The 24568-nt window shown below is 43.4% G+C and overlaps 1 protein-coding gene across 6 annotated transcripts in view; it reads right to left on the reverse strand.

Moving 5' to 3' along the window:
* The window catches only part of dpp6a (dipeptidyl-peptidase 6a), a 1430988-nt gene that overhangs the window by 1039581 nt on the left and 366839 nt on the right, over positions 1-24568 (reverse strand). The gene's annotated exons all lie outside the window — the stretch shown is intronic.

Here is a 24568-nt window from a genome sequence, read left to right on the forward strand (position 1 = left end):
GTCAATGAAACATGTGTTATACCAGAACTACCTGTATCTACAAGACAAACTGCACCAACACTTCAAGGCACTTTGTCAGCACCTTTCAAACCCATAACCAAGAAAGACAAGGAGAACCACAAACATAGCAACACAATCAATCTCAAGGTCTCCTCTAAACCATACCCTCTATCCTGACTTGGATAAATATCACAAATCCTTAATGGTTACCAAGCCAAACTTCTGGAATTCCCAGGCAGTACATGGGTGCTCCTATCCCACATATTACAGCGGTTCAAGAAGATTTCTGACAACGACCTTCCCAACAGCAAATATGGATGGGCAATAAATGCTGATCTAGTCAGCTATACCCACATTATATTGTTATGATTCCTACTATTGTTAAAGAGGACAAGTGAAACCCGATTAAGAAACCTGGCTGGACAGACTGCACGGAGGATCACAGCAGGTCAGGCAACATCAGAGGAGTAGGAAAATTGGCGTTTCGGGTCAGGGCCCTTCTTCGGAACTGCTGTCGCCAGGCAAATTGCGAGGGAGGTCCTGGATAGGATGGATTCTAGGTACTGGAGGAGGCCTGTGTTTGGTGGCAAGTATAAGCAAGCTTGGTGTACTTTCGGTCCTTGATGTCTGATAGGATGGAGAAAAAGCACTGGTTGAGAGTGTGAATCTTGTGCAAAATGAGGTCGCTTGCAAGTCTGGGAGAGAGAGGCTCTGGGCTGATTGTGGTGCGAGGAGATACTGGTGCATGGCTGCGAGTGTGGAGCTGAGGATCTGCAGAGAAAACCATTTTTAGAGGCTTTGGATGTACTGTTGGTATTGGTTGTTGTGGTTTGGGCCAAACTGGGATGGTCTGGCTGTTGTTGGAGTCCATTAGGGATGATCCAGCTGCGTTGTCAGGGACTGAGCCTGACATGATGTGTTCTTCCAGCTCCAAACAGTGTTGACTCTGACTCCAGCATCTGCAGTTCTCGCTATCTCTGGATAGACCAGAACAAAGATGTTTCTTTGTTAGTTGTGGAGATCAGCCAATGAATCTTTCCACAAGGGGCAGCGAATGTACTTCTTACAAAATAAGTAAAAGGCTATTTATACAGGACAAAAACAAATTATATTGCAGTACAGAACTATTAGAACAATCTCATTACAAACCTTAGAAAGATTCATCCTATTTAGTTGAGAAATACCCTAATAAATACTCCACTCTCCGTGAAGGGTCACCCCTATATCTGTGCTCAGGCTTCATGCTCAGCTGAAATGACTGTAATCTGTTTCTTTTCAGGAAGCAGTTGCACATTCACTAAATATCACACGCTGTGACTCTCTAAACAAACAACTAACTCAACTCACTATTAGTTAAGATGTGGAAGTGCTGGTGTTAGACTGGGGTGGGCAAAGTCAGAAGTCACACAGCACCAGGTTATAGTCCACCATGTTTATCTGAAATCACACAAGATTTCAGAGTGCAGCCCCTTCGTCAGGTGCAACGAGTGAGGTGAGCGCAAAGGCACAGAGTTTATAGGCAGAAAGATCAAGGGCAGAGAGATCAAAATATCATACAACTGGTGTGAGTGGAGTGTCAGGTGATAAGTCTCCATAGGTGACCGAGAGTGTTAGGCAGTGAGTAAAGTGTCTATAAAGTCAATGTCAGTGCTGTGTTGTCATAACAATCAAGCAGAGTGACAGGAATCTACAGAAGGTGGCATCTCAGGTCAGACGCTGAATTGTAGATCTGAGGACTTGTTCAGAATCTGCCCCAAAGTATTAACCTGGAATCAAGCTGGTTTTGTTCCTTGGAATTCTTCCACAAACCCCAACTTGACAGCAGTGAGCCCAATGAGACAACCAACGAACTGGAACAGTTGACAGAGAGATCTGTGGTGCAGCAACCAAAGAAGAAGGAGTCGAACTGGACCCCTCTGGAAGGCCGCTGCTCTGGGCTTGACACATATGCTCAGGCTGCCAGGAGATGTGCTAACGCCACATTCATCAGTCGTGATCACAGTGAAGCACAGATCATCACTGACGCACAATGTAATACCATCCATGCTCTCAAGATCAGTGACAACATTGTCATCAAATCAGCAGACTAAGGAGAAGCCATCATCATACAGAATAGAATGGACTACTGCAAAGAAGTGTACTGACAACTGAGCAACCAGGAACACTACAGGCAGCTAGCTGCCGATACAACCAAAAAACACACCAGTCAACTCAACAGACCGATCAAGACTTTTCATCCAATCCTTCAGAGTATCCCATGCACTCTCATTCTGCGTACTTCTCATGTAAAAGATGTCTACTGCCTTCCAAATATACACAAAGCCAACACACCTGGGCATCCCATCATATCAGACAATGGGACCCTGTGTAAGAACCTCTCTGGCTATATCCAGGGCATCTTGAAACCCACTGTATAGGGAATGCCCCAGCTTCTGTCACAACACTACAAGGTTTCAGAAACTCAGCATCCACAGACCAGTTGAGCCAGGAACATTCCTTACCTTAATGGATGTTTCGGTGCTCTACACCAGCATCCCCCATGATAATGGCATTGCTGTAACAGTTCCAGTACCCAACACCAACAACTGCCAATTTCCAGACACCATCCTACAACTCATTCACTTCAACCTAGAACATAATGTCTTCACCTTCGACAACCAGTTCTTCATCCAGGCACTCAGAACAGCCACGGGGACTAAATTTGCTCCCCAGTATGCCAACATTTTCATGCACAAGTTCGAGAAAGACTTCTTTGCTGCGCAGGACCTCTGACTAACACTATACACCAAATACATTGATGCGATTTTCTTTCTTTGGACTCATGGCAAGGAATCACTGAAACAACTACATTGCAATCTGAGCAAGTTTCATCTCACCCCCAAACTTATCATGGACTACATTCCAGAATCAGTCTCATTGTTAGACACATGCATCTCCATTAGGGATGGACACCTTAATACCTCACTCTACCGCAAGCCCACGGATAACCTCACAATGCTGCACTTCACTAATTTCCACCCTAAATATATTAAAGAAAACATCCTCTATGAACAAGCCCTGCACATACACAGAATCTGCTCAGATGAGGAGAAACGTGATGGACACCTGAAGGCTTTTAAAGGTGACCTCATTAAGGGAGGCGTGAACTCATTGATGACCAGCTCTGAGGTGCCACAGCGAAAAACCGCAATACTTAATATTTGGTTAACATAGGTTATCTAAGCTTATACACACACACAGCCTTCTGCTTCTGGGGATTTCTCCTCCTTACATTCTGAACACCGCAGGAATTCTCTGAAACTCAACAGCACCACCTCCGCTGTTATATGCCAATTGCTGTAAAAAAGAAGCAAACACTCAGGATGCTTGACAAAAGATGTCCAGGACAAAACAGCTGGCTTAATTGACACTATATCCACAAGATCCCACTTCCTCCACTGCTCACTCAGTAGCAGCAATGTGTATTATCTACAAGATGAGCTGCAGAACTTCACCAACGATCCTTAGACATCACTTTCTAAACCCATGGCCACTTCCAATAGAAAAACAAGGGCAGCAGATATGGGGGAAACCCACCACGTTCAAGCTCTGCAACTCCCTCCCAAGCCACTCACCATCCTGACTTGAAAACATATCACTGCTTCTTCAACATTGCTGCGTCAAAATCCTGGAATTCCCTCCCTCATGGCACTGTGGCTCAACTCACAGCAGGTGGACTGCAGCAGTTCAAGGAGGCAGCTCACACCCTCTCAAGGGCAACGATGGGTTAACAATAAATGTTGGGCCCAGCCAGCGACACCCACATCCCACAAAAACAAATAAAAGAAAAATGGAATTCTTCCTTCTACTGAAAACAGTTTTGGTACCTTCTCTCTCTCTCTCTTTGTGTTGGTCATATAATCTAATTAAACAAATGCTTTAACTACTCTCTCTCAGAAAGCTTAAATCATATTCTTTATCATGAATATTGTTTTCAACTCAATGTTCAAAATGATTTCCTGGCCTTTAAAAAAAGTCACACTTTCACAGAACTAAAAACTCAATCCACATTGCCTCAAGTTCCACAGAAACAACCCAAGTTCTCAAATAATATGTTCAGAATCTTCAGAACACATGACTGAACATGGGGAGACCTAATGGTATTATCGCTGGACTGATAATCCAGAGACCCAGATAACATTTTGGGGACCCAGGTTCAAATCCCACCAGGGCCAATGGTGGAATTTGAATTCAATAAAATACCTGGAATTAAGAATCTAATGATGACCATGAATACATTAGTCAATTGTCGGAAAACCCCACCTAGTTCACTAGTGTCCTTTAGGAAAGGAAACTGCTGTCCTTACCTGGTCTGGCCTCCATGTGATTCCAGGCCCACAGCAACATGGTTGACTCTAAACTGTCCTCTGGGCAGTTAGAGATGGGCAATAAGAGCTGCCTGGCTGGCTATGCCCTCATCCCGTGAATGAATGAAAAAGAAAAAAAAATGGGAAAGAAGTACCAATTCACCCCAAGTATTTCCTGCGTTTGTGATTTTTAAATTCTAACCATTCATTGGGTAAAGAACGTGTATCTATGGTGCCAAGTTTGGCCTTTCCTACAAATGGAAACATCTCCTCCATGTTTTCCTGATCAAATCCCTCAAATGGAGCACTCATATTTCTTCTGGGTGCCAACTTTCAGGGTGAATGTCAGGGCATCACAGAAAAAAAACACGGGAACAACCCCAGTGATGAGGAACTGCAGTTATGCAGATAGATTGGAGATGTTGGGACTGTTTTACATTCAGAGGATTGAGAGAACTTTCAATTGAAGTGTTCAAATTCACAAAGGGTCCAGACAGACAGGAGAAAACAATGTAAGAAGGATGGAGAACAAGAATGTACAGTCTGATAATTGGCAAAAGAAGCAATACAGACATATAGAAAAGCTTTTAAATGCTGTGACTGGTTAGGATCTGAAATGTGCTCTCTAAGATTATGATAAAGGCAACTTAAACTGAAGCAGTGAAGGAATTGATTTGTTAGCTGAAATGAAGCAATGTGCAAGGCTACAGGGAGAAAATGCGTGAATACACCAGGGAAATTGCTCCAGTGTTGAGCAAAGGTAGTCACAATAGACTGGATGGCACGTCCTGTGCTGCAAGAATTTTGTGATCATTTTAAGGCTCTAATTCTTGCAAGAGCCCCAGACTGCCCAGTCTTTCCTCATTGTTGCTGTATTTTGCACCAGTAGCCATTCTTGTCAGCTTAGTTTCCCAATTAATAATATGCGAATTCATGGTCCACACTAATCTGTACTTAGGAAAACATGTAGCTTTCTGCTCAAAAGTCTGATTTCACCAATCACTCCCTCAGCAGGGAAGCTGCTTTCAAAGTAAGAGGAGGTAAAAAGAAAATTGATACTGCAGTGTTGTCTGAAATCTGTGCTCCATTATGGGCAATTTCTTTCTGTGAATGGGTATCACTTAGGTGACTTTTATGAGAAATCTAGTTACATTTAGAGTTAAAATAGCCATTGGGGGTATGTTCCCTTGTTTGTGTGTGCAGCTGTGTGCTTCTGTCTGGCAGGTTCATTGTATAGTCAGAAAGACATCAATTTTGAAGCCTCCTCTGCTAATCTAATCAATATGAACTGCGGGTCAGTGCCACTGTTGACCTCAAGTGTGGTGCTGCGAATTGCACTGTAATAAAAGCCATCCGATAATTAGCGTACTCATGGAACCATAATGCCATATTTGCTGGGGCGTGGGCATCGCTGACTGGCCAGCATTTGTAGCCCTTCACCAGCTGCTCTTGAACTGAATGGCTTGCTTGGCCTATTGAGAGTCAACCATGTTGCTGTGGATCTGGAGTCCCTTGTAGGTCAGATCAGGGTGTGGATGGCAGATTTCCTTCCCTGAAGGGCATTAGTGAGTCAGGCGGGTTTTTCCCAACATTTGGCAATGGTTTCATGGTCATGAGTAGATTCTTAATTCCAGCTTTATAAAAAAATTTGAATCAAAATTCCACCATCTGCTGTGGTGGGGCGTGAACCCACAGCAGCGTAGGAAGCTGAGGGGTGATGTTATAGAGGTTTATAAAATCATGAGGGGCATGGACAAGGTGAGTTTCCAGGGGTTTTTTTTGGCTAAGTAGGGGAGTCCAAAATTAGATGGCATAGGTTGAAGGTGAGAGGGGAAAGATTTGAAAGGCAGCTAAAGGGCAATGTTTTCACGCAGAGGGTGCTGCATTTATGCAAATGAGCTGCCACAGGAAGTGGTGGGGGCAGGTACAATTACAGCATTGAAAAGGCATATGAATGGGTGTTTGGACAGGAAGGGTTTAGAGGGATATGGGCCAAATGCTGGCAAATGGGACTAGATCAGTTTAGAATATCTGTTCGGCATGGACGATTTGGACCAGAGGGCGTGTTTCCATATCGTATAACTCTATGACTCTACAACATAAGCTGAGTTTCTGGATTAATAGTCTCATGTTAATACCACTAGGCCCTTACCTCCTCAGATCATGCTTCCAGCAGGTGGAATAGGGTGGAAATAAAAGAAATCAGCAAAAGCCCAGTCCAGATTTAATTTTCAGCTCCAAAAAGAAATGAAAATTGAAACAAACAAACAAAACAAAAATATAGCATCCAATAGGCAAAATGAAGCAACATGCTCAGGCTATCACAATGGCTAAGATGTAAGCATCAATCATGTTGTTGACAAAATGTTATAAAAAATCAAATGAAAGGAAACAATGATAAATAACTGAGGGGGAATCAATGTGACATTGTTGTTTCACTGATTTGAACCTCGTATTGCTCATCCACAAATAAATACTACATGACTTGCACTAATTAATAAAGTGTTCCTATTTCTGTGTAATAACCTGCTTGTGACTTAGATTTGGTTTCAATATTGTAAGAACAATCACTGCAAACTGATAAATGAGCCTGAAAAGTAAATTATCAAACCACAAGGAGTACTTGCACAAGATCAGATTTGAATCACTCCACCATTGGCGGCCAAGGCTCAATCATTTCTTCCCAAGACCCTTCTACTTCGTTACATCATTAAGACATTCCTTACAACCTAGCTCATTGGCCAAGCTTTGAGTCATCTTGCTTCACTATCACTTAATGTTGTTCATTCACAGACTTTTTTTGATAACGTTGCCATGCAAAACTTTGGGTGGTTTTACGATGTTAAATGTAATTTACTTTGGTTGTTGCTACACCTGCAAGACTTTCAAATACACAGCGTGTTCTTCTTTGCTTGTTAAAAATAATACTGCTGATTTTCCAATGCTCTTTATCTTGAATGGCTACCAAATGTGCAATCTATAGACATTACAGCAATAATAGAAGGGCCATTGGAAAAAGGTACCCAGACAAATTCAACTGACCTCCAAATACCGAAATTGATAGTTATCTTCTTAAAAATACTGGAGAAGGAGATTGATGCAACTTTGTGGTTACGCATGCCTCAATATCAGTGAGATACATAATGTCATTGCTTGCTTGATGTAATGTTGTTTTGCCCACAGTCAGCAATGTTCCTGGTCGTCATGGTCCATTAGTAATTGTTAAAGCAGAGATATTAAACATGCACACAAAGAAACTAGCATGTCATATTCAAAAGGTCATTTTAAGTCTGTTGTCAAGCAGCCAGCACTATACATATTGCCAAACGTGATGCAAACTATTATTCATTTTTTGAATTGCTTAATTCCATTCTTCTTTAATGATGCATTCCAGTGTGAGCAGGCAAACTCACAAAAGTCTGCCTGTGTCTGGATGAACTGTTGACATGGGGATAAAAGGTGACCTGCATATTAACCTGTTTGATGTAAAAGCTCATGTAACATCCTCTCTTGACCAGAAATAATGTTAGCATGCTTGTGAGGCAAATTAACAATGGCAAAAAAAAAGACAAATAACTGAGGGGGAATCAATGTGACATTGTTGTTTCACTCTCAGTCACTTTCAGGATGTTTCCTAAGAGATTCAGCCAAATGCCAAGAATCCATGTCCACCCATGCTACATCATATGTCACAGCTTCGCAAATAAACGTAGGAACTATACCAGGCTAGAAACGATCACTTTTAATCTCTCAGGCCAGTCCCAAAGATCATATATTTGCAAATCCAATTTACTTCTAATGGCTTACAATAACACTGTTGTCCGAAGGTTCGATGATCATTTTGAAATTAGTAAGATTCTATACACAAGTAATTGTACGTCTTCATGACCAATACAGTGCCTTTGACAAACTCTTTGACATACATATATAGAATATATTTAAACGTATATATGTTTGAACCTATGGAAACAAACTGCTCAATTCTGTGCTTGTGCTCGGGAAGGTGACCTGGGGGCAAGTGTACACCAGTACAATTTGACTTACCAAATCAATGTTCCTCCAAACACAGTGCAATTCAATAGAGAAAAGAATAAAAGAACAAAAGTATAGCACAGGAACAGGCCCTTTGGTCTTCCAAGCCTGTGCCAATCATGATGCCCTGACTAAACTAAAAAACAAACCTTCTGCCCTTATTCAGCCCATATCCCTCTATTTCCTCCTTATTCATGTATCTATCCAGATGCCTCTTAAATGTCTTTAATGTGTCTGCTTCCACCACCTCCTCTGGCAGTGCATTCCAGGCTCCTACTGGTCTCTGCATGAAAAAAACTTTCCTCACACATTTCCCTTAAATGTTTGCCCTCTCATCTTGAACCTGTGCTCCCTTATAGTTGAACTTCAACCCTGGGAAAAATCTTTTGACTATCCACCCTATCTAAGCCTCTCGTAATTTTGTAGACCTCGATCATGTCTCCTCTCAATTGCCATTTTTAGTGAATAATCCTAGTCATTTTAACCTTTCGTCATAGTCAATGCCTTGAGACTGGCCAACATCCTGGTGAACCTTCTCTGCCCTCTGTCGAAAGTGTCCATGTCCTTCTGGTAATATGGCACAATACCCCAAATGCAACCTACCATGGGTTTTAAGTAGCTACAATATGGTTTTCCCACTCTTGTACTCCAGGCCCCACAAAATGAACGCGAGCATACCATATGCCTTCTTAACCACCTACGTTGCCACTTTAAGGAAACTGTGGACCTGCACACCTAGATCTGTCTGTATGATAATGTTCCTAAGAATTCGCCGTTAACAGCATAATTCACATCTAAATTTGATCTTCCAAAATGATTCACACTGTATTTGTCTGGATTAAACTCCATCTGCCATTTCTGTGCCCAAGTCACCAATGCTATTGTATCCTTTCACAATCGTCAGCATGATCGGCAACTCCACCAATGTCATCTGCAAATTTACTAATCAGAGCACTCACATTTTTCTCTCGATCATTTATGTACACTACAAACAACAGAGGACCTATGACTGATCCCTGTGGAACACCATTGGTTATCGGTCTCCATTCTGAAAAACACCCTTCCACCGCTACACTCTGTCTTCTATGACCAAGCTAGTCTTGTAGCCATCTAGCCAGCCACCCCGAATCCCATGTGATTTTAGTTTTTGTACCAATCTGCCATGTGGGACTTTATCAAATGCTTTGCTAAAGTCCATATAAACTACATCCTCACCTCTCCCCTCAGCAATTATCTTTGTCGCCTTTCAAAAAATTTGATCAGGTTGGTGAGACATGACCTTCCCCATACAAAACCATGCTGCCTGTCACTAGCTAGTCCATTTTCTTCCAAATGTGCACATATCCTGTCCCTCGGTATCTTCTCCAAGAGATTCCCCACCACAGATGTCAGATTCACTGGCCTATAATTTCCTGGATTATCTCTGCTTCCTTTCTTAAAAAAGAGAACAGCATTGGCTAATCTCCAGACCTCTGGAACCTCGGCTGTGGTCAAAGAGGATGTGAAGATATCTGCTAATGCGCTAGCAATTTCTTCCCTTGCCTCTCGCAGTAACCTGGGATAGATCCCATGTGGCCCTGGTAGACTCTTGTCTACCTTAATGTAATTTAGGATACCCAAAACGTCCTCCTTTAATAATGAAATACTTTAGAGCATTCACACACCAATCCCTGAATTCAACATCAGTCATGTCCTTCTCCTTGGTGAATACTGATACCAAGTACTCATTAAGCATCTCTCCTGCTTCCTGTGGTTCTCCGCATAACTTAGCTCCTTTGTCCTTGAGGGAGTGGGAGAGTGGAGTTCAATTTCATGGCTCTTTGCCCCTGTGTGACAGTCAGCAACAGTAATATTTTACATCTTGTTATATAAATAAAATTCTTTGGGTAGTACAAAACTTAAACATTGCCAACGACAGACATGAAGTTGAAACTTTTTGTTCAGAGCTCATCAGGCTTAACACTGAGAAAACAGACTTGAAAAGGGAACACCAATTCCTACAACATGAGAACAGGCTGCTGATTGGTTGCACCATGATTAACATGGATATACTGCAGGAACTGTTTAGTGCCAATCTTAGCAGGCTGATCAAACTCAGAGCAGGTACACTCTTGGCTTGTCCGAGCATTGGCCCGAGAAAGGCAATAAGGATTGGCAGTGTACAATAAGATTGATCTTTTCTCAGCCAAAGCAGTGAAATGCATGGTCAAACGTCCTTTGCCTAAACACCTAGCACACATTATAGATCATACTGTCAACCCAAATGCTAATCTTGCTTTGGCTTCTGGTGTATGCTTCAGTGTGATTTAAAGAATAAAGAACAGCATAGCACCTGAAGTGCTCCTTCTGCCCACCGACCTGTGTTGACACATGACATCCTTTCTAAACTTAAAAACAGGTCCATATTCCTCTATTGCCTTCCTGTACATGTATCTGACAACATGCCTTTTCAACGTTGCTTTTGTATTTGCTTCTACGACCTCAGCTGGCAGCGTATTCCAGGTACCTACTACCCTCTGTGTAAAAAACTTGCCTTTCACATCTCTGTTGAACTTACCTCCTTCTACTTTAAACCTATGGCCCCTCTTAATTGGTATTTCTACCCTGGGCAAAAACCTCCATGCTATGCATGCCTCTCATGGTATTGTAAATTTCTATCAGGTTGCCCTCAGCCTCTGACATTCAAGTCAAAACAAAGAAAGTTTGTTGAATCTCTCCTCATAGCTCATCCCCTCCAATCTAGGCAACATCCTGGTAAACCTTTTCTGTCGCCTCTTCAAAGCCTCCACATCTTTCTGGTAGTGTGACGACCAAAACTGTGCACAATATTCCAAATGTGGCCGTACTAAAGTTTTATATACCTGTGACATGGCTTGCCAATTTTATACTTTATGCCCTGACTCATGAAGGCAAACGTGCCATATGCTTTCTTGACCACCAGGTCCATTTTAAGGGAACTGTGGCCCTATATGCCTAGATCCCTCTATATGTTGATGCTACTAAAGGTTTTACCATTTGCAATATACTTCCTGAATTAGATCTTTCTAACTCCATCAGCTTGCATTTTCCCAGGTTAAATTCCATCTGCCATTTCTCAGCACAAGTCTCCAGCCTCTCTACATCCTGCTGTATCCCCTGGCAATCCTCCCCTTCTGCAGCTACCCCAGCCTTTGAGACTCTACAAACTTACTAATCTGACCATCTACAATCTTCTCCACATCAATTACAAATAAACAGTTAGTGTCCCAGCACCAATCTTCATGCAACGCCATTGGCCACAAATTTCCAGTCAGAGAAAAGAACCCTTCCTTGCTACTCTTTGCTTTCTGTGACCAAGCCAGTTCTGTATCCACCTAACCAGCTCACCACGGATCCTATGTGACACATCCCATTTGGACAGGTTGAGTGAGTGGGAAAATGCAGGGCAGATACATTATAATGTGGATAAATGTGAGGTCATCCACTTGGGAGAAAAAAATGGAAGGCAGATTATTATCTGAATGGCTGGAAATTGAGAGATATGCAATGAGACCTGGGTGGCCTACTACATCAGTCACTGAAGGTAAGTGTGCAGGTGTAGCTGCCGGTCAAGAAGACAAGTGGTATTTTGGACTTCATTGCAAGAGGGCTGAACACAGGAACAGGGATGTCCTGCTGCTATTGTATAGGGCCTTGGTGCAACCACCCTGGCATGTGTTTTCATATCCTTATCTGAGAAATGATGTTCTTGCTACAGAGGGAATGTAGTAAAGGTTTACCAGACTGATTCATGGCTTGGTGGGACTGATGTATGAGGAGAAGATGAATCAGTGCGGATTATATTCACTGGAGTTCAGAAGGATGAAGGGGTGGGATGTAATCTCAAAGAAATCCATCAAATTCTAACAGGACTACACAGGGTAGATGCGGAAGGGATGTTTCTGATGGGAGGGGAGTCCAGAACCAGGGGTCACATGCTAAAAATATAGAGTAAACCATGTCATGCTGAGAATAGGAGGAATTATTTCAGTCAGAGTAGTCAAACTGAGGAATTCACTGCCACAGAAAGTAGTCGAGGCCAAAATGTATGTTTTCAAAAGATTTTGGATATAGCATATGGGCTGTAGGAATCAGAGCACATGGAGGAAAGCAGGAACAGGCTATTAAGTTGGATGATCAGCCATGATCAAAATGAATGAATAGCCCGTGATCTCAAGGCTAATGACTAGTCCTGGAAACGAATGTGTGGATGGAAGCACATCTCTAGGATTGGGTTTACTAGGCACACAAAGGCACACTGAATCCATGACCAGTGACATGGAATTTCCTCGGTGGACAATCATATTCTTAGCGAGTGCTAACAACAAATGGTGGGGCAGGCTCAATGGGCTCCTGCTCCTACTTGTTATGCTTTTGTGTCGAAGGTACAGCTCAACGTATCAAGCAACATATCCCTTTCACAGTCCACAGAATGCAGTCTATTGACAATGAGCAACCAGCCCATTTCTGAAGAAGGGTTCTGACCCAAAACGATAACTTTCCTGCTCCTCTGATGCTGCCTGGCCTCCTGTGTTCCTCCAGCTCCACGTTGTGTTATCTCTGAGCCCAGCATCGGCAGTTCTTACTGTCTCTGAAACAGTTATTCTTGCAAATCTCAGAACACTGTGTTCAATGTCAGCTATGATCATGTTACTGAACATCACTGAATTAACAGCCCTGACTATGCTAGCTGTTACAGCAGAAGTCAATGCAAGATTATCAGTTGCGTTCAGAGTCAGATTCAGTTGTATGTGCGAGAAGCTACATAAATTCAGAAATATCCTTTCTTTGAGAGCAAAAGAAATTTGTTCTGAAGAAGGATCACCAGACACAAAACATTAACTCTACTTTCTCTCCTCCAGCAATGTCAAACCTGCTGAGTTTCTCCAGCAATTTCTGATTTTGTAAAATTGTTCATTTTTTGCACCTTTCTTCATTGAGGAAGGGATTTTAGAGACTGCCAATCTTGCTGCATCCCCCACAGCAAATACCCTGCTAATCGTACTCCAATTTCCTGGCTTGAATTAACATTGACAATTAACAGTCCCGCTACATCTTCATGCCAACGAATTAGCACTTCCTTCACATGTTACACAAATTAGTCTGGAGCTGGAGAAATTTGAAGAAGGGCCCCGGCCTGAAATGTCAGCTTTCCTGTTCCACTGATGCTGCTTGGCCTGCTGTGTTCCTCCAGCTCCACATTGTGTTATATCAGACTCCAGCATCGGCAGTTCTTACTATCTCTTACACAAATTAGTGTTGTCTTCTATTGTTTGGTCATTTTTGACCCAGTCCTGATCAATGTCAGCACAGAAAAATAATATTAACTTTGCAACTCTTCCTGGCAATGGTTTAATTCTGTAAATCAGTAGCAGAGAAGGCACGTGAGAGAGAGATTATTCACGGAGCTTTTCACGTGCCCAGAATTTCTCAAGCTATCATAGCTAATGAATTATATTTGAAAAGCAGTTGCTGTTTTGTTTTAGCTAAGATCCCATTAGTAACACCCAAGATTCAGCTAATTTGTTTTGGTCATGGTTTAATTGAGGTGGAAAATTAGCCAAGAAATAGAGAACTTTATTCTGTATCCTTGAATGATGCTCTTTATGCCTTAGTTTTAACATCTTACAGGTTATAATGTGAAGGGGAATAGGGTTATACCTGAAGTTACAGCCCTTCATCAGTGCCGTCATGAAAGGCCAGCCCACTTACTTCACTGAAGTTCTCCAGGGATGTTTGAACTCATGGCCTACTTCGTCAGAGACAAGTGGTACCACTGAGACAAGATCAGGCTGCTCAATTAATGCTGAATCTGGTCTTTCTAATGCCTTTTTGTTTAAAGTACTATTCCTCCAGTGGTCTAAATCTTTCACATGGCCCTGGTATCCACAACCGTTTAATCATTTTGATCTCCTTTTTTACTTGAATAGAATCATGGAATGGTTTCACGACAGAAAAAAGTAGCCATTTGGCCGATCATGTTCATACCAGATCCTCTGCAAGAGCAGCTCAGCTGGTCCATCCCCTCCAGCATTCCCCACAACTCCGCAACTTTCAGATAACCATCCAATTCCTGAATTTCCCTCCAAGTTTACTGCACAGGTCCCTGCCCAGTTGGGGCATCTAAAACTAAATGCAATATTGCTGACCACTAGAGAGGGAGGTCATAATTGCATAAAAACTAGGCTTTGTGACTGGGCCTTAACTCTGTGAAACTGTTGGAGAAAAAGCAGGTGTGTGGCACTGAGTTGTGACACCTGTTTGGAGAGCCTGTGCGGGTATGATGGGCCAAATCACCTCCTTCTACACTGTAACAATTCCATGATTCTGAGATTGCACTTAAATCAATTAGTAGAAAAATCCATGTCACTCCTCATTTCCTTCTTGCAAGTTCTGCAGATGGCTTGAGGGAGCTCTCCATTGAGACCTCGTAGGGTGTATAATTTCAACTTGAGGGCTTGACATGGCCGAAATCAGGAATAAAATCAGACTGATCACAGAATGCAGCGCTGATTCACAATTGTCTGCTTTGCATGACTGCTCAAGGCTAATGTATACCACTTGGCTTCCATGCTTCTGTTGCTTCCTGAAGGCCGTCCTTGTTTATCTTCCAAACCTTCCCTTTGTTCTCCTTCCCCAACGAGGGTCATCAACCCTCCAGAATGGCTGGAGTCTCTGAGAACTGAAGATCAATCTCCAGGAGACTGCAGTCTGCAACCCTGGGAAAAGTTCAGGCACTTTTTCTTCCAAAAAGTGATTTTCTGTTTCTTATTTTCTTTGAGAATTTCTCTTTGAAGTTGTGAAGAAGGTTCACTGGACCCAAAAAGTTAATTCTGATTTATCTCCACAGATGCTGCCAGATCTGTTGAGTTTTCCCAGCAACTTCTGTTTTTGCTTCTGATTTCCAGCGTCTACAGTTCTTTGGATTCTTTTCTTCACAGAATTGGCGCGGAAAGAGACCATTCATCCTCATTGTGCACGCACTCATTCTATTACGTTATGCCAATCTCTTGCTTTTCTCCCTCCCATACCCCTGAACACTAATAATCATCTAATATCCTTCCAATTTGGATGCAAGAAAAGGACAGAAAATGGGAATCAGGGCCAACATTAATTAATTTAATTGCTGATCCATTTTGTTTTCAAGATCAATTAATGAAGGTTTGAAAGAGGAAAAAAAAATCACATATTACACCACTGACTGAGCCTGATCGGGCATGCATCATTTACACCTAGCATGTTCTCAGGTTCTGATGTAGTGCACCAAGCCAGTGTTAAGCAGAAGGCACTTGCTTCCCCACAGGGGCACAGGAGCCACAAGATGATGAGTCACCCTGAAGCACATTCAGGCACCTCCTCGTGTTTGCTGCTAAAGGCAGGGCCACCTGTGCCATCTTCTAAATCAGCGAACAGCACATGTGATGGGAGAACAGGGGGAGGAAAATGACAGAGCTGGTAATTTAAACAGGCGGAAAGAAGCCAGAACCAAAAGTCTGATACCAAAAAAATTGCTTTGAGACACTGAAGATCCGGTAGAACATTTGAATAGTCATATTCCTTGCAATAGCACAATATCCAGCTCTGAAGCATAGAATCCTTACAGTGAGGAAGTAGGCCATTCAGCCCCGTCAATCAGCCAAGCAGCACCCTACCCAGACCAATCCCTGTAGACCTGCATTTCTCAGGGCCAATTCTCCTAGCCTGCACCTCCCTGGACACTGTGGGCAATTGAGCATGGCCAGTCCGCCTCACTGGCACATCTTTTGGGCTATCAGAGGAAACTGCAGCACCCGGAGGGAACCTGCACAGAGACAGGGAGAAAGTGCAAACTCCACACAGACAGCTGCCCAAAGGTAGAATCGAATCTGGGTCCCTGACACAATGAGACAGAACTGCTAACCACTGAATCACAGTGCCCTGCCCAAATTCAATTTGCCATTAAGGCTGTGTAGGCTGAGTTGGAATAACCTCGAAAAAGGCACAGGGGATTATGACATGCAATTAGCCCATGCCCGTTGGTTGCAATGGAGGGAGCATGATGACCTCAAGTATCCTGCTCTTTTGAAGGATTTCTGCCTTTGGCCAGCGTGAGCTATGCTGCTTATTGGCTGGGTGCATCAGCAGTGAGCCAGTTTCACAGCAGTGACCAGCACTACTTAAAGCCGAACTGTATGGTGTTAAACCAGTCATCATCTAGTCAATGGGAAGCCACATGGTGACTGAACCGGTTTATGGGATTCACGATGGATACAAATCTCATCTGTGAAATAGCACAAAACAGGAGACAGTAGTTTCCACTGATTTTGGTTGACGTACTAGCGGCATTAATGGAGTAAGTGGAAAGTAGGATAGATGAGCTTTATCCAGATACACAGTCAAGAGGTAGTAGGAGGAGATTGTGCTCAATGCGAAGAGTAAAGCCTTGAAGGACCTAAAGGAGTGTAATGACTTAATGAGTGCTTTATATCAGTGAACATATCTTCAAGCACTATATCCTGAGAACTGCACCACTCGTCGCAACTACTTGTCAAATGAATTGCACCCAATCACAGTATCCATCAGTTAAGATTCTCACCATTCATAAGACTCATCACAGCCCCACACACTATAGCCTCACCCTCACATCTCACAGTTTATGCATACTGCAAGCTATTCAATCACAAAAGTCACAACATTCAGATTGCAAGAGTTTCACGACACACTGCCAGGTTTCTTGCAAGATAAGGTGGTGTGCAAACAAAAGCAAATAGAACAGGAGCAACAAAGGCTCATCTGCAAGCCCTCAGCCTCACAGGGAGATCAGTGCTGGCTTTTGCTGAGGTTGGGGCCAGTGGCAGAGCTGAGAAGATATGAAGTTTCTCTCACATCCATTTCTCCTCTTCACTTTGCACTTGCACCTCAGCCCACAATCCTCTTTATTCTTCTCAAATATAAGCTGTAAGCATTGTAAATTATTCACCTCCCTCACCTTCTACCCCCAACACAACATTACCTTTGTGAAATTTCCCTTTCAGATACCCAGGAGGTGCAACCTGGCCAGGCTGTGAAGGAACGTCAAGAAGAGAATCATTTTGTAGACAGTGTCCATTTATTTTCCTCCTTATTCATTCATGGGATGAGGGCATCGCTGGCCAGGCAGCATTTATTGCCCATCCACCAGTTCAGAGTCAACCACATTGCTGTGGGTCTGGAGTCACATGTAGGCCATACCAGGTAAGGATGGCAGTTTCCTTCCCTAAAGGACATTAGTGAACCAGATGGTTTTTCCTAATAATCAGCAATGGGTTTATGGCCATCATCAGACCCTTAATTCCAGATATTCAAATTCCAGCATCTGCCATGGCTGGATTCAAACCCAGGTCCCCAGAACATTATCTGGGTCTCTGCAATTAACAGTTTAGTGATAACACTACTTGGTCATTGCCTCTCCATTGACTTCACGCATGGAGTCACCCGTTCAGATACTAAACTATGTGCACATCTCAGAGAAACATAGAGAAGAGGAGTAGGTGTAGTTCTTTTGATCCACTGAGCCCCCTCCATTATCTAACATGATCATGGCTATTTCTCTGTCTCAGTGTCATAGCCCCACAGCAGGTAGGTTACAGATGAAGCCTATATGTGCTCAGAAACCAGCACAAGTCGGCTGTAGTTAGGACATTTAGGCATGGACAGTGCAGCAGCTAGGTTCCAATCCACACACCCGAGAGCTAATGGGGCGGCATACAGAAGAACTGCAACTGGTAAGCACAGTTCGGCTCATTGGGAGGCCTATGGTCAACACCAATAGAAAAGCAACACGAACTGAGCAGAAAACTTTGCACAAAGCATGGAATTGGTGGCAGATTGCACTCACACATATGTGCATTCAACATGTCACAGTATGTGGTGGCCATTGTTGGAGCTAACATTGCTGCTGAGCACTCAGTCGACCCAGTGGCTGAGCGCAGCGGGGCAAGTTCAGACAGCTACCAGGATGGCAGTGGATTACAAGGTGTGGAGCTGGAGGAACACAGCAGGCCAGGCAGCATCAGAGGAGCAGGAAAGCTGATGTTTCGGGTCTGGACCCTTCTTCAGAAAGGCAAAAGGGAAGGGTCCAGACCTGAATTGCCAGCTTTTCTGGTCCTTGGCCTGCTGTGTTTATCCCGCTCCTCACCTTGTTACCTCAAACTCCAACACCAGCAGTTCCTACTATCTCTGGCAGTGGATTACAATGTGCAAACTAGATTATTGGATTGTGGACATGTTAGAGTCCCTACAGTGTGGAAACAGGCCCTTCAGCCCAACAAGTCCACACCACCCCTTGCAGCATCTGACCCAGACCCATCCCCCTATAACCCACACACCTCTGAACACTACGGGCAATTTAGCATGGCCGATCCACCTAGCCTGCACATCTTTAGACTGTGGGAGGAAACCGGAGCACCCGGAGGAAACCCACGCAGACACAGGGAGAATGTGCAAACACCACATTGACGGTCGCCCGAGGCTGGAATTGAACCCGGGTCCCTGGCACTATGAGGCTGCAGTGCTAACCACTGAGCCACTGTGCCACCCGTATGTCCCTTTTACAGCAGCACTGGCAGCTAAATTAATTCACCTAAATTCAAATCAAAGATCAATCAGGTCAAAATGGTAAGCTAAAAATGCATGATGTATTAAATTTAGTTGATTTGTGAGAGATGATGGTGCAGCTGTAATATGACTGGATGGGTAATCCAGAACTCAGGCTGCTGTTTTGTACTTTAGCTGCAATCTATTAGCCTGAAGGCAGGCCTTTCCAGGTCAATAGCTGCAGGTGATTGACCTCCAAGGTACACAGCCATCTCCTCCCCTGGATGTCAGCAAGCTTCCATAGAGTCAAAGAAGTTTACAGCACAGAAATAAAGGCCCTTTGGCCCATCTTCCATGCTGCAGTCACCCAGGCAGGAAAAAAAGCATGGCAGTCAGACATTAAAAGAACTCAGAAGAGTGATTATTCAACAGTTGCGTGCAACACATGATTTAATTCATAAATTTGGTTTGTTTTGTGATGGCTGTTACCTTTGTCTTGTGGCCCAGGAATGGTCAGAGAGAAAGAAAGGGTTGGGAACTGTTGATGAATTGTGGTTGCTATTGCATGACAATCAGATGGGACTGCACGGTGGCTCAGTGGTTAGCACTGCTGCCTCACAATGTCAGAGTCCCGGGTTCAATCCCACTCTCAGGTGACTGTCTGTGTAGAGTTTGCACGTTCTCCTCGTGTTTGTGTGGGTTTCCTCCACGTGCTCCGGTTTCCTCCCACAGTTGATAGATGTGCAGGTTAGGTCGATTGGCCATGCTAAATTGCCTGTAGTATGTCAGGGAGATGTAGGTTAGGGGGATGGGTCTGGACTGGATTCTCCAAGGGTCAACGTGGACTTGTTGAGCTGAAGGGCCTGTTTCCACACTGTAGGGATTCTACAAATTAGATCCTCACCTACAGTCATGTTTAACGATAACATGCGCTTAGGTTGGGTCTCCTCTCCTTCTCCTACTGCCGGTTGCTTGCTAAAGAGGTCTGGTAGCCTGGTAGCAAGGGCTGTTCCCCCATATGGTAGCATTACATAGCATAGACCACGACATTCTCAATCAATTACTGCAGGGTTCCCCTGGGAAGACCAAAGCAGCAGGAGTTGTTTTATCAAGACCATGGTCCCCTCTGTTACACTAAAAGCCATGCTGCCATGTGTAAGTGTATGTATGTTGCATCCATAGTCATCAACCCTGTGTTAGTTGATAGCATCTTGTTGCCCAGTGACTAAGCATTGACAGGGGAGAATCCTTCTCCATGTAATCAATGACTTCCTGCGCAATCATTGTGAAACTCCATACTTACTCCGCCAACTTTTCTCCAGTAAGAGAGAAAGAAACGTGCTTATTCCTCTTTGGACAGTCCCAATGACCTTGACATTGTAATTGTGAGCTGCAAACCGCGAGACATTATAACAACTTCCAGCACCAACCTGGAATAAGCTGAACAAATCAGCAAAGTTCATTGCCAATGTTACTCCTCATTTTCACTGGCAGTGTAGTCCTTGCCATAGTCTCAGGTTGCACTGTGGTTGCAGTAATTGGGGGATTTTCATGGCAGCATCCTAACTGAAGCAAACATAGTTTCTCACTCATTATTCCTAGCTAAAGTTGAGACACAGGAATTGCACCCCGATCACCCTGGAGGGATAAGTCTACCCACCGAGTGTCCTTCTCTCCCTTCTCCTCCCCACTCTTCCAGCAGCTTGTTCTATTCTGTGTGTCCTCTGCTTGCAGGGGAGATGCCTCCTTATATTTCATTGTCTAGGAACAACTGGATTGTGCAAAGGCCTTAAATGTCCTTCAGCACCTGCCACAGTCTGCACCTGCTTACGCAACCTGCAGATTTCTGGAAACTGAACAAACTGGACGTAGCTCTCCTATAATGCAACAGCTGTGTTCTTCCATGGCCTTGTGCTGTAGAAAATCACCACAGAAAATTGTGTTATAGGAAATTGTTATGGAAAATTGCTATATCTGTATAGCAGAATGTTTGTGTTATCTAAACAGCGTCCACTATTCATCAATTGTGTTACAGCCAATTTGCGTTAATGAAACACGCATTATAGCAGAACTACATGTATAGAAAGCATCAAACGTAAGCAGAAACACAGCAATAGACATCAGTCTTAAACCAGTAGCTAACCCATAAGTAGTTGATCACTTTGAATAGGGCTAATGGGAGGTCCCGATTGCATGAAGAGCATGTTTAGCTGTGGGAGGTTCAGAGCGAGCATTGCTGACAGAAACAAACTTCAAAACTGCATCGCTACCAGTTGTGTCAGAACTCCTGGTAACCATTCATTGTCCACACAAAACTGCGCAAGTGCCACTGGAAGTCTGAGCACATTGGCAGCATTTAAAAATAGGTCCAAATGAACTCAATTTCTCACTCTGGAGTTACAGAGCACAGCACAGTGGCATATCACTGCCCTGAGAATAAAGCCTTCGCATGAGAAATGGGTTTCTTTTTGGTTAGGCACTTTACAGCCTCCGGGCCTCAACACTGAACTCAACAACTTTAAATCACAGCCATCACTCACTTTTTCTCAGAGACTTAACGAAATAATAAAAGAAAAAGCTGGAAGCACTAATCAGGTCAAAGAGCCTCTGTGGAGAGATACAAACAGATCAATAGGTCAATGAGTCAGAATGCAAAGGTCATTGATGAAACATCATTTCGTTATCAGTACTTTATTTTCAGCTAATGTGGGCCAGATTTCACAGCATTCAAAAATCTGGCAGGCGCAGACATTTGAGAAGATCAAGTCCATAAGGTAAATGTTCTCATGCAGAGGGAGAACCATGGGAACTGGCAAATCTTTTTACAGACACCCAAAACTCTTACTGTACCACTGCCTGATCACTGACTCAACCACAATCTGCAACTCACTAAATCTGAACACACAATCCCCCTCGATCTGAAAGAATCCCCACCCTGCGTAATCATAGAATCCTTACAGAGTGAAAGCAGGCTATTTAGCCCAATGATTCTACACCAACCCTGTGAAAAGCAACTCTCTCAAACACCCCCCAAAACCCTATCTTTGGAATCCTGCCTTTCTGACAGCTCATCACTTGGACTGTACAGAATAGGTAATTTCCCATGGCCAATCCACCTAACCTGTACATCTTTGGAGCACCTGGAGGAAACCCACGCAGACACAAGGAGAATGTGCAAACTCCACACAGAGAGTGGAATTGAACTCTGGTCCCTGGTGCTGTGTGGCAGCAGTGCTAGCCACTGAGCCACTGTGCCACCAAAATCTTCAAATATTTACCGTGCACAATCTCTGACATATCACTCTCCAATGATCCGATGATGCCTAAACACTCTCAGCCCCATTGCTGCAATTTCTTCCTATCACAGTCCCTTTTTCAACACTGTTGAGCTCAGACCAGCCCCTCCCACTAGTTGGAAATACTCACCCTTCCAATGCTGCACTCTTTACCTCCCAAACAAGTAGCAGTGTAAATACTCTCTCTCTCTCTCTATACAGGTCCTACCTAACAGCAATTTCTACTTTAATTTCAGATTGCCAGCATCCGGAGTAAATTGCTTCTATTTTATTACTGCACTGATTTCATTGTTCTTTTCAAGCTGATTAATAGCGGATAAGCTCTACTTAAGGATCCTACTCAATAAATAACTATTATACAATCACGGTGATGAAATCGGATTTTTTTCCTCACATCTTTCAGCAGAAAGCTACCTTTTTTGAGCTGTTGTTATTGCTGTGTCAGTTCAGCTGGAGGCCATACAGAGTTACAGCTGCTCTCCTGATACTATGATGGCAGCATCGTAGAGTCAAGTAGATGTATGCCACAGCAACAGGCCCTTCAGTCTAATTCATCCATGCCGACCAGATATCCTAAATTCATCTAGTCCCATTTTCCAGCATTTGGCCCATATCCGTCTAAACCTTTCTTATTCATACACCCATCCAGATGCCTTTTAAATATAATTGTACCAGCTTCCATCACCTCCTCTGGCAGCACATTCCATACCCACACCACCTGCTTTGTGTGAAAAAGTTGCCCCTTAGGTCCCTTTTAAACCTTTCCCCTCTCACGTTAAACCTATGCCGTCTAGTTTAAGACTCCCCTACCCTGGGCCATGGCCTTGGCTATTCACCCTATCCATACCCCTCTCTAAAACTCTATAAGGGCACCCCTCAGCCTCCGACTGTCCAGGGAACTATACTTCATTTTAATGGAGACAGTTGGTTGAGTGTTTGCCTCAAGCATTGAACAGAACTATCATCCAGATAAGTTAGCAACACAAAATCAAGTGGTCTGAATAGTGCTGAGAGCTCACAGGTTTGGGGCTTTTCATCAGTCAATTCTCAATCAGTCCTAACTGAAATATAGATCAGCCACTGCACCATTTAATAAACCCAAAGGCTAACAATTGGGAGCTGTTCTATTTCCTTATTACACCTGATTAGATTCAATTCCCTACAGTATGGAAACAGGCACATCAGCCCCAACAAATCCACACCACCTCTTGGAGCATCCCACCCAGACCCATCCCCCTATAACCCACACATCCCTGAACACTATGGGCAATTTTCCATGGCCAATCCACTCTACCTGCACATCTTTGGACTGTGGGAGGAAACCAGAGCACCTGGAGAAAACACATGCCAGACACGGGGAGAATGTGCAAACTCAGACAGTTGCCTGAGGCTGGAATCGAATCCAGGTCCCTGGTGCTGTGAGGCTGCAGTGCGAACCACTGAGCCACTGTGCCACCCCAAAAAGAGCTCTTAAAAAGAGCTAAATGTTATCAGGAACATACAGAATTGTATCCAGCAGTGTGGTATGAATGAACAAATGGTGCATGGTTATGCAACTGATTTTGTATTCCTGAAATTAAGTGTGATTTTTCGACACATTAGATGAGATATAATAAAGCATCAAGTCTCACTCAGCATCTAAATTGGTAATTGATTGCAAAAAATTAAATTCATGCATCACAGAACCTCTGCAAACATCAACCTTACATAAAAATACCTCTTCAGTCTGTGATCTTTTGAGAAACGGCAAACATAAGACCTGAACATCAGCATTCTTATAATAATTAAATGTCTTTGTTGAATTCTAGTCAGGTTGTTTTCAATCAGGAAAATACAAGGCGAGGCAGCGGTGTAGTGTAGTTGGCAGTGGGCTAGTAGTCCATGGACTCTGTCTAATGCTTATCCCGTCATGGCAGATCATGCAATTCAAATTCAGTTACTAAATGCAGAGCTGAAAAGCTGAATGATGACTGTGCCTTTTCGAAAAAAAAAACAATCTTTAGGGAAGGAAGAAAGCTCATGTCCTGGTCTGGTTGACCAGTGACTACAGTAACACAGCTGACTCCGAAATGGTCTAGCAAGCCACTCAGTTCCAACTAACTGCTACAAAGCGGAAATTAGGGGTTGGCATAAAGAAATGTCCACATTCTGTGAACAGCTAGTGAAAATTGACAATTAATTCCAGCCTGCTTAAATAGAAACCACAGTTCATCTAGTTCACAAACTCCCCTGATGAGGAATTAAGTGTTCTCTTTGCAGTACAAGATAGCGTCAAAACAGCTTTATGAAATTCCAATTGCAAAAAAAATCTGTATGCTTTGC

The sequence above is a fragment of the Stegostoma tigrinum genome, chromosome 2 (genome assembly GCF_030684315.1).
Source record: "Stegostoma tigrinum isolate sSteTig4 chromosome 2, sSteTig4.hap1, whole genome shotgun sequence".
NCBI classification, from domain to species: Eukaryota; Metazoa; Chordata; class Chondrichthyes; order Orectolobiformes; family Stegostomatidae; genus Stegostoma; species Stegostoma tigrinum.